This window comes from Apodemus sylvaticus, chromosome 18 (assembly GCF_947179515.1).
Source record: "Apodemus sylvaticus chromosome 18, mApoSyl1.1, whole genome shotgun sequence".
NCBI classification, from domain to species: domain Eukaryota; kingdom Metazoa; phylum Chordata; class Mammalia; order Rodentia; family Muridae; genus Apodemus; species Apodemus sylvaticus.
The window spans coordinates 35,236,624-35,248,728 of record NC_067489.1 but is presented as its reverse complement, the minus strand read 5'-3'; the positions used below and the strand labels follow the sequence as shown (position 1 = coordinate 35,248,728).

General features: G+C 40.3%; 1 protein-coding gene across 2 annotated transcripts in view; it reads left to right on the top strand.

Moving 5' to 3' along the window:
- Sgcz (sarcoglycan zeta) overlaps window positions 1–12,105 on the top strand; it is a 432,264-nt gene that overhangs the window by 129,922 nt on the left and 290,237 nt on the right. The gene's annotated exons all lie outside the window — the stretch shown is intronic.

The following is a 12,105-nucleotide window of genomic DNA, read 5'->3' as shown; positions in this document are numbered from 1 at the left end:
TCAAGTTGAATGAAACAAGGCTTTGGAAACATTAATCATTTATATATTTGGTTCTCTCTCCACTGTTTTTAACAGAAAAATATCATGGCTTAAAGACTCAATTATTGCACAATTGGAATTCAAGTCTAGGTACAAAAGACCCATTATGGTCACCACCACCCTTCGTTCATTAGAATGTCATGGTACTCTAAAACACATACTTCTCTATTTTCTTGCTGTGTCTTCCCTTCCCAGAAAATCACTATCGTGCTAATGTGTTTGAAAAGGTTGACGTACAGTGTATTACTTAGCCTGAACTGACCTCGAGCCCCTGACCTCTTTCCTCTACCTTCATGGTGCTACAATTCCCAGCATGCTCAGCAAAGTCTGGCTCAACACATCAATGTCTGTAGTTTCTCACATCAACATTGGTTTGTTGTCAAGGATGGAAATATGGTCCCAGTATTCTTTGGTTGGTGGTCGAGTCCTCAGGAGCTCTTGGGGGGTCTGGCTAATTGACACTGTTGCTCCCTCCATGGGGCTGCAAATCCTCTCAGCTCCTTCAGTCCCTTCTCCAACTCCTGTTGGATTCCCCAGTGTAGGGGAATGCCAGCGAGTGAAGACAGGAGTGGGTGGGTTGGGGAGCAACCTCATAGAGACAGGGGGGTTTATGAAGGGGAAACCTAGAAAGGGGAAAACATTTGAAATGTAAATAAAGAAAATATCCAATAAAAGAAAAGAAGCAAAAGAGAGAAAAAGAAAAAAACATAAAGACAATGAAAAGAATTTGTAAAGATTTAAAGTTATTTAGATCTTGGGGATGAATAAGAAAGTAAGGGTTGAGGCTTATTAGTGATATTTTTATGTGTCAAGTTAACAAGGGGTCAATTATACTGGCTGGTTTTGTGTATCTTGCTATTATGTCTCTCTGACTAACCTGAAACTCCATCTCTACCAGGTTAGCCTTGAACTTGGAGATGATCTGCCTCTGTCTCATTCAAGGCAGGATTAAATTTTGAACCTCCATGCCTGGTCTGTGGCATGGAATTGTTGACAGTGTTTAAACTAAAAGCAAACCACAGTCTTAAGATTGCTGCACTGCATTTGCTATCATTTACTATAAAATAACACTTGATAGTATTTGATTAGGATAGCATGTTTATTTGGGCTCTCACTACATAAGATTCAGTCCAACCTTCTGGATGAGACACATACTTTGGGACTTTGACTATACAGTGTTGTTGTAACAGGAAATTGTGCAGGAAATAACTGGCAGAATCCTCAGCCAGGAAACCAGCCGAAAAAAAGAGATAGGGAAAAAAGTCTCACTGTAAGCTATAATGGCTCACAGTGAATGCCACAGTATACTCTTTTGTCAACACTTTGCACACAAGTTTTCACTGCAATAATTTTTTTTGGTCTGGTATGAGGTCTCTGGTTTCTGATATCCTAACCATACTAGAACTTCACTGGGACTCCTCTTGGTTGCAAGGGTAGAGGGTGGGATATGAGGGGAGGAGGAAATGAGTGAGATTGGCATGCATAGTGTGAAATTCATGAAGAACCAATAAAAAGTTTTTTTTAAAAAAAAAAAAAAACCATGGTGTCACAATTCCCTTCAAGGGAAGGCATCCAAAATGAAGGACCACTGGAAAATTACTGCCTCTTAAAATATCTTCTATGTCTTAAAGCACAACTATTTGACCAGGCCTTCAACCAATGGACCTCTAGTAACATGAAATAACCATGGTATAAAACATCCATCTTTGGAATATTTTAGCAATGAATAATATTTTTATATAGATGCACATGTTCATGTGTGATTAAAATGATATAAATATTTTGAATATTGTCTGTATGGATAGAAATTTTAAATGGATAGAAATTTTAAATGTGTAGAGGACATTCAGTTTTCTACTTTAACCAATGTGCTCTTTATTCCAAATATCTTTAAAGTATCAGGAAACATTTTCAAATACATAAATAATTCTTATATGAGTTTGAACTTTTTTCAATAGAGGAATCAGTTTATTATATCCTTGACCTCCTTGTGGTTATGTCATTGTAAACTGAATCTCAGTTTCAGTGTAATTAGACATTATGGATAATCAGCCAAGAGTCTTCTAAATTGCAGATGACAGGACCTTAAGAAAGAAATTCCCAGGGTCACAAAATGCTAATATGTTGTAAATCTTAGACCAAAAAGCAATGGTTTCATGATAATGTTTATACAAGACCTCTTATACAATGTTTATAAAAGAATAAAGGGTCTGAAATGCTTAAGGCTAGTAGGATTGTTTTTAAAAGGAGAATACATTTATTATAATCGAATGAATAATAAAAGTTACTAATATTGCTTCTTGGGCTTTTGGCTAAAACCAAGTGTAAAAGTTACCAATGGTAAAATAAACCTAAAGGATGCATTTGTTTGTTCAACAATTGCATGGTTCAAACTGGAAGAGGTAATGCTTTACAAACAAGATGATCTTTAGCTTAAGAAAGTAGTTGTTCTCACTGGAATCATTGCTATTTTAGAGAATACAGAAGCTTGCTGACTTTTATTTTTAAAAGTGACATTTAAACTGTCAGAAAGAAGAAAAGCATTGAAGGAGAACTGAAAGGCATTGTTAAGATTAACAACTAATGATTTGTAGCTGTTTAATTCCCTCTGATGAGAGAGAGAGTGGTGTTCAGTTTGACTAGAAATGTAACTGAAACTGTTTTATCAAACCCTTTTATATTTGGATTATTTAGAATAAAACAGAATATCCATATGTATGTTCCAAAATACATTTTTCTTCTTGCACATTTAAACATAGAATATTTATATCAAGATCCATTTGGATCACTGAAAGTCAGTTCCTTTTCTAAACTGTTGGGACAACAAAAGCTCGTTTTACATTTAGATTTATCAAAATAATATGTTTTGAATATTAATGAAATTTCATGTGTTCATCTCATACAGTTAATAGTAAGAGTATTCACTATCATATACTTTCTTCTTCCTACATATGGAATTGTCCAATATGGATTACATATACACATACACATACACATATACATATATACATATACATATACATGTTTTTAATAATATGTCTTTAATAGAAAAGTTTTGAAAAATAAAAAGTACAGATGAATCAATTATTATGAATCATATTATTAAATATGTGTAACTGTAAATAAAATAATGTAAAATATGCATATAAAAGAGTATGAGAGGCAGCAGTGGCTGCTCCAGCTGAAGGGCCATCAGCAGTGGAACCAAGGCGTCACAGGGACCAGTTAGGCCCTGCGCCCACGACCACTGACCTTCGCTGACCAGCCGGACAGCAAGCAGCTGCAGTTGTGCGGCGCCTTTCCTGCACGGAGGCCACTTCAGAACTCGGCCTCCCACCAGTCAGGAGAGGAGGATCCATCTTGGTTCCGTACTCCAGGAATCGGACAGACTGAGGTACACAAACATAATCCGAGGCCAACACCGCGGTGGTCTGAGCCCGCGGTGGTCTGAGCCCGACGGGCGTTGGCCTGCACCCAGGCCCTGGGCGGGTCGGGGGGCCATCGGGGTGCCAACCCAACCAGGAGGTTTTTTGCCCAGGCCTGCGAGCGCGCCGCCGCCATTTTGCCTGCAGGACGACAGAGAGCTCAGGCGGGCAGACCTGTAACAGGCATAGCCTAAGGCTAACAAAGCGGGGGTCCAGGCCCCAAAAGGCACAGGACTGACCCCAAGAACTGGGCGGCTTGGTGGGCCATCTGTGAGTCAACCCGCCCAGGTGATTGTTAGCAAAGCAGACTCTCCCGGCGCTTTCAGGGAGCGCGGGCGCACACGCCCGCCATCCTAGTCACCTGGCAAACCCAATTAACAGTCAAAGCCGTAGGGGAACTTTGCTCGGACCTTGGCCTCCCAGGCTTTTGCCTGGACTCAGGGACTGGGCGGCCAGGCTAACCTTGTGTGCGATAGCCCGGTTGGCAGATCGGCTGCCCAGCGGAGTGAGCGGAACTCAGGGGAGGTCACAGTAGCATACACCGTCGGCACTCCCTGGGAGTGCACACGGGCTCCATCTGCTCCACAGACACAATCTGGGGCAAGGCCTCAGGCAGAAGCCCTTAGCTCTACTCTCTCCGCTTCCGGATCCAGATCAGTCTGGGCGGCAGCATTACATCTCCAAGTCCTGCAAGTGGCTAGCTGGGCTTCCGGGCGGCCAGCTGGGAGAAGTCAGTGTGCTCCAGTGAATCCAGCGGGCCCCAGCGGGAGCCTTCGGGTGCCTGCTTTGGGATCTGAACAGCCTGGGCAGCAGCACACTGTCTACAAGCAGTGCAGGAGGTAAGCTGTGCACCAGAGGCCAACTGGGAAGGGGCAGCTTGCACTGGCGAGTCCAGCACTGACAAGATAAACTAACACCAGTGAGATCTAGATGGCAAAAGGCAAACTAACTAACAGAAATCAAGGCAATATGGCAACATCTGAACCCAATTCTCCTCTACCAACATGTCCTGGATACCCCATCACACCAGTAAAACAAGATTTGGATTTAAAATCACTGGTCATGATGCTGGTACAGGAACACATGAAGGTCATACATAAAGAAATTCAGGAGACAATGGATCAAAAGGTAGAAGCCCTTGCAAGGGAAACACAAAAATCATTGAAAGAAATCCAGGAGAATACAAAAGCCAACAAGGAGGAAATGCAAAAAACACTTAAAGAAATACAGGAGAACTTTGCTCAACAGGCTGAGGTCATGAAAGACGAAACACAAAAATCTCTTAAAGAAATACAGGAGAACTTTGGTCAACAGGCTGAGCTCATGAAAGAGAAAACACAAAAATCTCTTAAAGAATTACAGGAAAACACAAACATGCAAGTGAAGGAGCTAAGCAAAACCATCCAGGATCTAAAATCAGAAGTAGAAACAACTAAGAAAACTCAAAGGGAGACAACTTTGGAGATAGAAAGCCTTGGGAAGAAATCAGGGGACAGAGATACAAATATCAACAACAGAATACAAGAGATAGAAGAAAGAATCTCAGATGCTGAAGATTCCATAGAAACCATGGACTCAACAGTTAAAGAAAATGCAAAATGCAAAAAGCTTGTAACCCAAAATATCCAGGAAATCCAGGACACAATGAGAAGACCAAACCTAAGGATTATAGGCATAGAGGAGAGTGAAGATTTACAACTTAAAGGGCCAGCAAATATCTTCAATAAAATTATGGAAGAAAACTTCCCTAACCTAAAGAGAGAGATGCCCATGAATATACAAGAAGCCTACAGAACTCCAAACAGACTGGACCAGAACAGAAATACTTCCCGTCACATAATAATCAAAACACCAAATGTTCTAAACAAAGAAAGAATACTAAAGGCAGTAAGAGAAAAAGGCCAAGTAACATATAAAGGAAGACCTATCAGAATCACAGCAGACTTTTCACCTGAGACTATGAAGGCTAGAAGGTCCTGGGCAGATCTCATGCAGACTCTAAGAGAACACAAATGCCAACCAAAACTACTATATCCAGCAAAACTCTCAATCACCATAGATGGAGAAACTAAGATATTTCATGACAAAACCAAGTTTACCCAATATCTATCCACAAACCCGGCCCTAAAAAGGATAATAGGAGGACAACACCAATACAAGGAGGGAAACTTCACCCTGGAAAAAGCAAGATAGTAACCTTTCATCAAACCCAAAAGAAGTTAAGCATTCAAATTTAAAAAATAACGTCAAAAATGATAGGAAGTAACAATCACTATTCCTTAATATCTCTTAACATCAATGGACTTAATGCCCCAATAAAAAGACACAGACTAACTGAATGGATACGTAAACAGGACCCTACATTTTGCTGCTTACAGGAAACACACCTCAGGGTCAAAGACAAACACTACCTTAGAGTAAAAGGCTGGAAGACAATTTTACAAGCAAATGGTCTCAGGAAACAAGCTGGAGTAGCCATTTTAATATCAGATAAAATTGACTTTCAACCCAAAGTCATCAAAAGAGACCCTGAGGGACACTTCTTGCTGGTCAAAGGAAAAATACAAAAAGAAGAACTGACAATCCTGAACATCTATGCCCCAAATGTAAGGGCACCCTCTTTTGTAAAAGAAACTTTATTAAAACTAAAAGCACACATTGCACCTAACACAATAATTGTGGGTGACTTCAACACTGCACTTTCCTCAATGGACCGATCAGGAAAACAGAAACTAAACAGGGACACAATGAAACTAATTGAAGCTTTGGACCAATTAGATTTAACAGATATATATAGAACATTCTATCCTAAAACAAAAGAATATACCTTTTTCTCAGCACCTCATGGTACCTTCTCCAAAATCGACCATATAATTGGTCACAAGACAGACCTCAACAAATATAAGAAGATCGAACTAATCCCATGCCTCCTATCTGATCACTATGGAGTAAAAGTGGTCTTCAATAGCAACAGAAACAACAGAAAGCCCACATACACGTGGAAACTGAACAATACTCTACTCAATGATACCTTGGTCAAGGAAGAAATAAAGAAAGAAATTAAAGACTTTTTAGAACACAATGAAAATGAAAACACAACATACCCAAATCTATGGGACACAATGAAAGCAGTGCTAAGAGGAAAACTCATAGCCCTGAGTGCCTCCAAAAAGAAAATGGAGAGAGCATACATTACCAGCTTAATGACACACCTGAAAGCCCTGGAACAAAAAGAAGCTATTTCGCCCAGGAGGAGTAGAAGGCAGGAAATCATCAAACTCAGGGCCGAAATCAATCAAGTAGAAACAAAGAGAACCATACAAAAAATCAACAATACCAGGAGCTGGTTCTTTGAGAAAATCAACAAGATAGATAAACCCTTAGCCAGAATGACCAAAGGGCACAGAGAAAGTATCCAAATTAACAAACTTAGAAATGAAAAGGGAGATATAACAACGGAAACTGAGGAAATCCAAAAAATCATCAGATCCTACTACAAGAGCCTATACTCAACACAACTGGAGAATCTGGAGGAAATGGACAATTTCCTTGACAGATACCAAATACCAAAATTAAATCAGGACCAACTAGACCATCTAAACAGTCCCATAATGCCTAAAGAAATAGAAGGAGTCATAGAAAGTCTTCCAACCAAAAAAAGCACAGGACCAGATGGCTTCAGTGCAGAATTCTACCAGACCTTCAAAGAAGAGTTAACACCAATACTCTTCAAACTATTCCACAAAATAGAAACAGAAGGAACACTACCCAATTCCTTCTACGAAGCCACAATTACGCTGATACCAAAGCCACACAAAGATCCAACAAAGAAAGAGAACTTCAGACCAATTTCCCTTATGAACATCGATGCAAAAATACTCAATAAAATTCTTGCCAACCGAATCCAAGAACACATCAAAACGATCATCCACCATGATCAAGTAGGCTTTATCCCAGGAATGCAGGGTTGGTTCAATATACGGAAATCCATCAATACAATCCACTACATAAACAAACTCAAAGAACAAAACCACATGGTCATTTCATTGGATGCTGAAAAAGCATTTGACAAAATTCAGCATCCCTTCATGCTTAAAGTCTTGGAGAGAACAGGAATTCAAGGCCCATACCTAAACATAGTAAAAGCAATATACAGCAAACCGGTAGCCAGCATCAAACTAAATGGAGAGAAACTTGAAGCAATCCCACTGAAATCAGGGACCAGACAAGGCTGCCCCCTTTCTCCTTATCTTTTCAATATTGTACTTGAGGTACTAGCTCGGGCAATTCGACAACATAAGGAGGTCAAAGGGATACAAATTGGAAAGGAAGAAGTCAAACTATCATTATTTGCAGACGACATGATCGTCTACCTAAGTGACCCAAAGAACTCCACTAGAGAGCTCCTACAGCTGATAAACAACTTCAGCAAAGTGGCAGGTTATAAAGTCAACTCAAGCAAATCAGTGGCCTTCCTATACTCAAAGGATAAGCAGGCTGAGAAAGAAATTAGGGAAATGACCCCCTTCACAATAGCCACAAACAGTATAAAGTATCTTGGGGTGACTCTTACCAAACATGTGAAAGATCTGTATGACAAGAACTTCAAGACTCTGAAGAAGGAAATGGAAGAAGACCTCAAAAAATGGGAAAACCTCCCATGCTCATGGATCGGCAGAATCAATATAGTTAAAATGGCCATTTTGCCTAAAGCACTATACAGATTCAATGCAATACCCATCAAAATCCCAACTCAATTCTTCACAGAGCTAGAAAGAGCAATTATCAAATTCATCTGGAACAACAAAAAACCCAGGATAGCTAAAACTATTCTCAGCAACAAAAGGAAATCTGGGGGAATCAGTATCCCTGACCTCAAGCAATACTACAGAGCAATAGTGTTAAAAACTGCATGGTATTGGTACAGTGACAGACAGGAGGATCAATGGAACAGGATTGAAGATCCAGAAATGAACCCACACACCTATGGCCACTTGATCCTCGACAAAGAGGCTGAAAACATCCAATGGAAAAAAGATAGCCTTTTCAACAAATGGTGCTGGTTCAACTGGAGGTCAGCATGCAGAAGAATGCGAATTGATCCATCCTTGTCTCCTTGTACTAAGCTCAAATCCAAATGGATCAAGGACCTCCACATAAAGCCAGACACTCTGAAGCTAATAGAAAAAAAACTGGGGAAGACCCTTGAGGACATCGGTACAGGGAGAAAGTTTCTGAACAGAACACCAATAGCGTATGCTCTAAGAGCAAGAATTGACAAATGGGACCTCATAAAATTACAAAGTTTCTGTAAGGCAAAGGACACCATCAAGAGGACAAATCGGCAACCAACAAATTGGGAAAAGATCTTCACCAATCCTACATCAGATAGAGGGCTAATATCCAATATATATAAAGAACTCAAGAAGTTAGACTCCAGAAAACCAAACAACCCTATTAAAAAATGGGGTACAGAGTTAAACAAAGAATTCTCACCTGAAGAACTTCGGATGGCGGAGAAGCATCTTAAAAAATGCTCAACTTCATTAGTCATTAGGGAAATGCAAATCAAAACAACCCTAAGATTTCATCTTACACCAGTCAGAATGGCTAAGATTAAAAATTCAGGAGACAGCAGGTGTTGGAGAGGGTGTGGAGAAAGAGGAACACTCCTCCACTGCTGGTGGGGTTGCAAATTGGTACAACCACTCTGGAAATCAGTCTGGCGGTTCCTCCGAAAACTGGGCACCTTACTTCCAGAAGATCCTGCTATACCACTCCTGGGCATATACCCAGAAGACTCCCCACCATGTAATAAGGATACATGTTCTACTATGTTCATAGCAGCCCTATTTGTAATTGCCAGATGCTGGAAAGAACCCAGGTATCCCTCAACAGAAGAGTGGATGCAAAAAATGTGGTATATCTACACAATGGAGTACTATTCAGCCATTAGAAACAATGAATTCATGAAATTCTTAGGCAAATGGATGGAGCTAGAGAATATCATACTAAGTGAGGTAACCCAGACTCAAAAGGTGAATCATGGTATGCACTCACTAATAAGTGGATATTAACCTAGAAAACTGGAATACCCAAAACATAATCCACACATCAAATGAGGTACAAGAAGAAAGGAGGAGTGGCCCCTGGTTCTGGAAAGACTCAGTGAAACAGTATTCAGCAAAACCAGAACGGGGAAGTGGGAAGGGGTGGGTGGGAGGACAGGGGAAGAGAAGGGGGCTTGCGGGACTTTCGGGGAGTGGGGGGGCTAGAAAAGGGGAAATCATTTGAAATGTAAATAAATTATATCGAATAATAAAAAAAAAATTCAAAAAAAAAAAAAAGAGTATGAGAGTATATAGAGTGGTATAGAAGGAACTGAGAGCCTCACATTGTAAATATAAGCACTCTATCATGGAGCTATAACCCTATTTTGGAAGAATAACTTTAAATAGAAATCATGGGAAGACTACTAGGAAATACTCCAGAATCTTCATTAACTAGCTGAATGCAAGAAGTTTCATAACATGAAATTAAATGAGAACATGAAATAATCTGGAAAAAAAATGGTCATTCAGGAAACATGAGGTTATTATGTAGGGCTAGAACAGAGAAGAGTAAAATATTGACAAACATGAGTTGTAGCTGAAGAATTTTAGATGTAGATCCAACACAAATTAATTTATTTAGAAAAAAATACCCTGGCTACAGAGACAAAGAATGGAAAAGGCATGTATTTGGAAGCTTATGGATTAGATGTACATAGTAATCCAGAGGAGAGATGAAGGAACCAAAGGAAGTGACATGGGTATTGTAATACAGAGGATTATAAGAGCCAAAGATCTTTGTTATGACCAGTTGGACAAGACACTTCTTGCAATTTAATATGCCAAAGCTGGTTGATATCCATGGAATGCCTTCCCTTTTCTGAAGAGAAAGGGTAGAGGAGTGGATATGGTGGGAGAGAAGAGGAGTTGCAGGAAGGAATCAGAGGGTGCCAAGAACCAGCCTTGGCTTAAAGAGGGCTTCTGTGGAAAGGGTACTGAGGAAGGGGTATTTTGGAACAATGAAAAGAACAATCCTAGAATTCAAGCTGATGGCCTTGTGCTGGCTCTCCTGAGAGCTCATGAAGATAACTCTCACAGACCAAAACCCACCTTCTGTTACATATCAATTTACTCTTCCATCCCAATTTAAACCTTTTGATCATCCCACCAATCAGCAGTTTTTGAACTTAGCCCTTTGACTCCTAAGAAAAGAGAAGCAAGCAAGTTTTTCATTGCTTATTTTATATATTTAAGTTTTAAGTGTTATGCCCCTTTCCATTTTCCCCTCTACAAACCCCCTATCCTCTCCCACCTCCCCCAAACTCTCTGTGAGGGTGATCCTCCACCTGCCTACCCATTCCGGCCCTAGAATTCCCCTACCCTGGGTTATCTAACCTCCATAGAACCAAGGGGCTCCCCTCCCATTAATGCCAGATAAATAATCCTTTGATACATATCCAACTGAAGCCATGGGTCCCCCCCCCCCATGTGTACTCTTTGGCTGATGGTTTAGTCCCAGGGAACTTCAGGGGTCTGATTGGTTGATATTGTTGTTCTTCCTGTGGGGTTGCAAATGCCAGAACTTCTCCATTGGGGTCCCTGACCTCAGTTGGAAGTTTGGGTGTGTGCATCTGGATCTGTATTGGTCAGGCTCTGGCAGAGCCTATACCAGGATCATGTCAACAAGTGCTTCTTGGCATCAACAATAGTGTCTGGGTTTGGTGTCTGCAGATAGGATTTATCCCCAGGTTAGGCAGTCTCTGGATGGCCTTTCCTTCAGTCTCTGCTGTACTTTTTGTTCCTAAAAAGAAAAAAAGAAATGCTTTTTTTTTTAACATTGCAAATGAACTCAGGAGATCTGCCTGTCTTTGTAAGTACAGACAATAATCTAAGTGGGTGGCATTTGGCTCTGAGATCATAGGCCCCCACCATGCCTGGATCTAAATTTGCAATCTCCTAGCCTGCCTTTATATCTTTCTGATAAACTGGCTCATAGTATAGCTGTGTTAGTACTTTTATGTCTGTGAATCCCTTCATATAATTCATATTGCATCATATTTTACATAGTTGAGAAATTGCATATTTTTGAACTCATGTTTTCAGAGTTCTTTCCCACAGCTTTAAGGGCTGTCCTGAAAGTCATACAGTTTTGCCATTTTGCTGAGATATCAGATACATCCCTGTTTTGTGGACTCAGGCTGTCTCTAATTATCATGGAAGAACATATCCCAAAAGAGGAACATAAACTAAATTATGTGTATTATTATAAAAACAAGACTTAAGCCTTGGAATCATCAACTCTTGTGGAGGACCATGCCCTGCTGGCCTGCTCCTAGGATAAGAAGCATGTCACACTTGTTCCTTGGCAAGAGAAGAGGAGGGAGAGAAAACTCTTCAGGATGTATAATTAATTAATTAATTGATTGATTAATTTTTAATTTCTATTTTTCAGTTTTTTCATTATGTATTTATTCACATTACATTCTGATTGCATCCACTCTCTTATTTCTCCCTCACACAGTCTCTCCTTCATCTGCTAATCCCTGTCTACTCTGAGAAGGGGTGTCTACCCCACCCCTTTGTGTACCAAC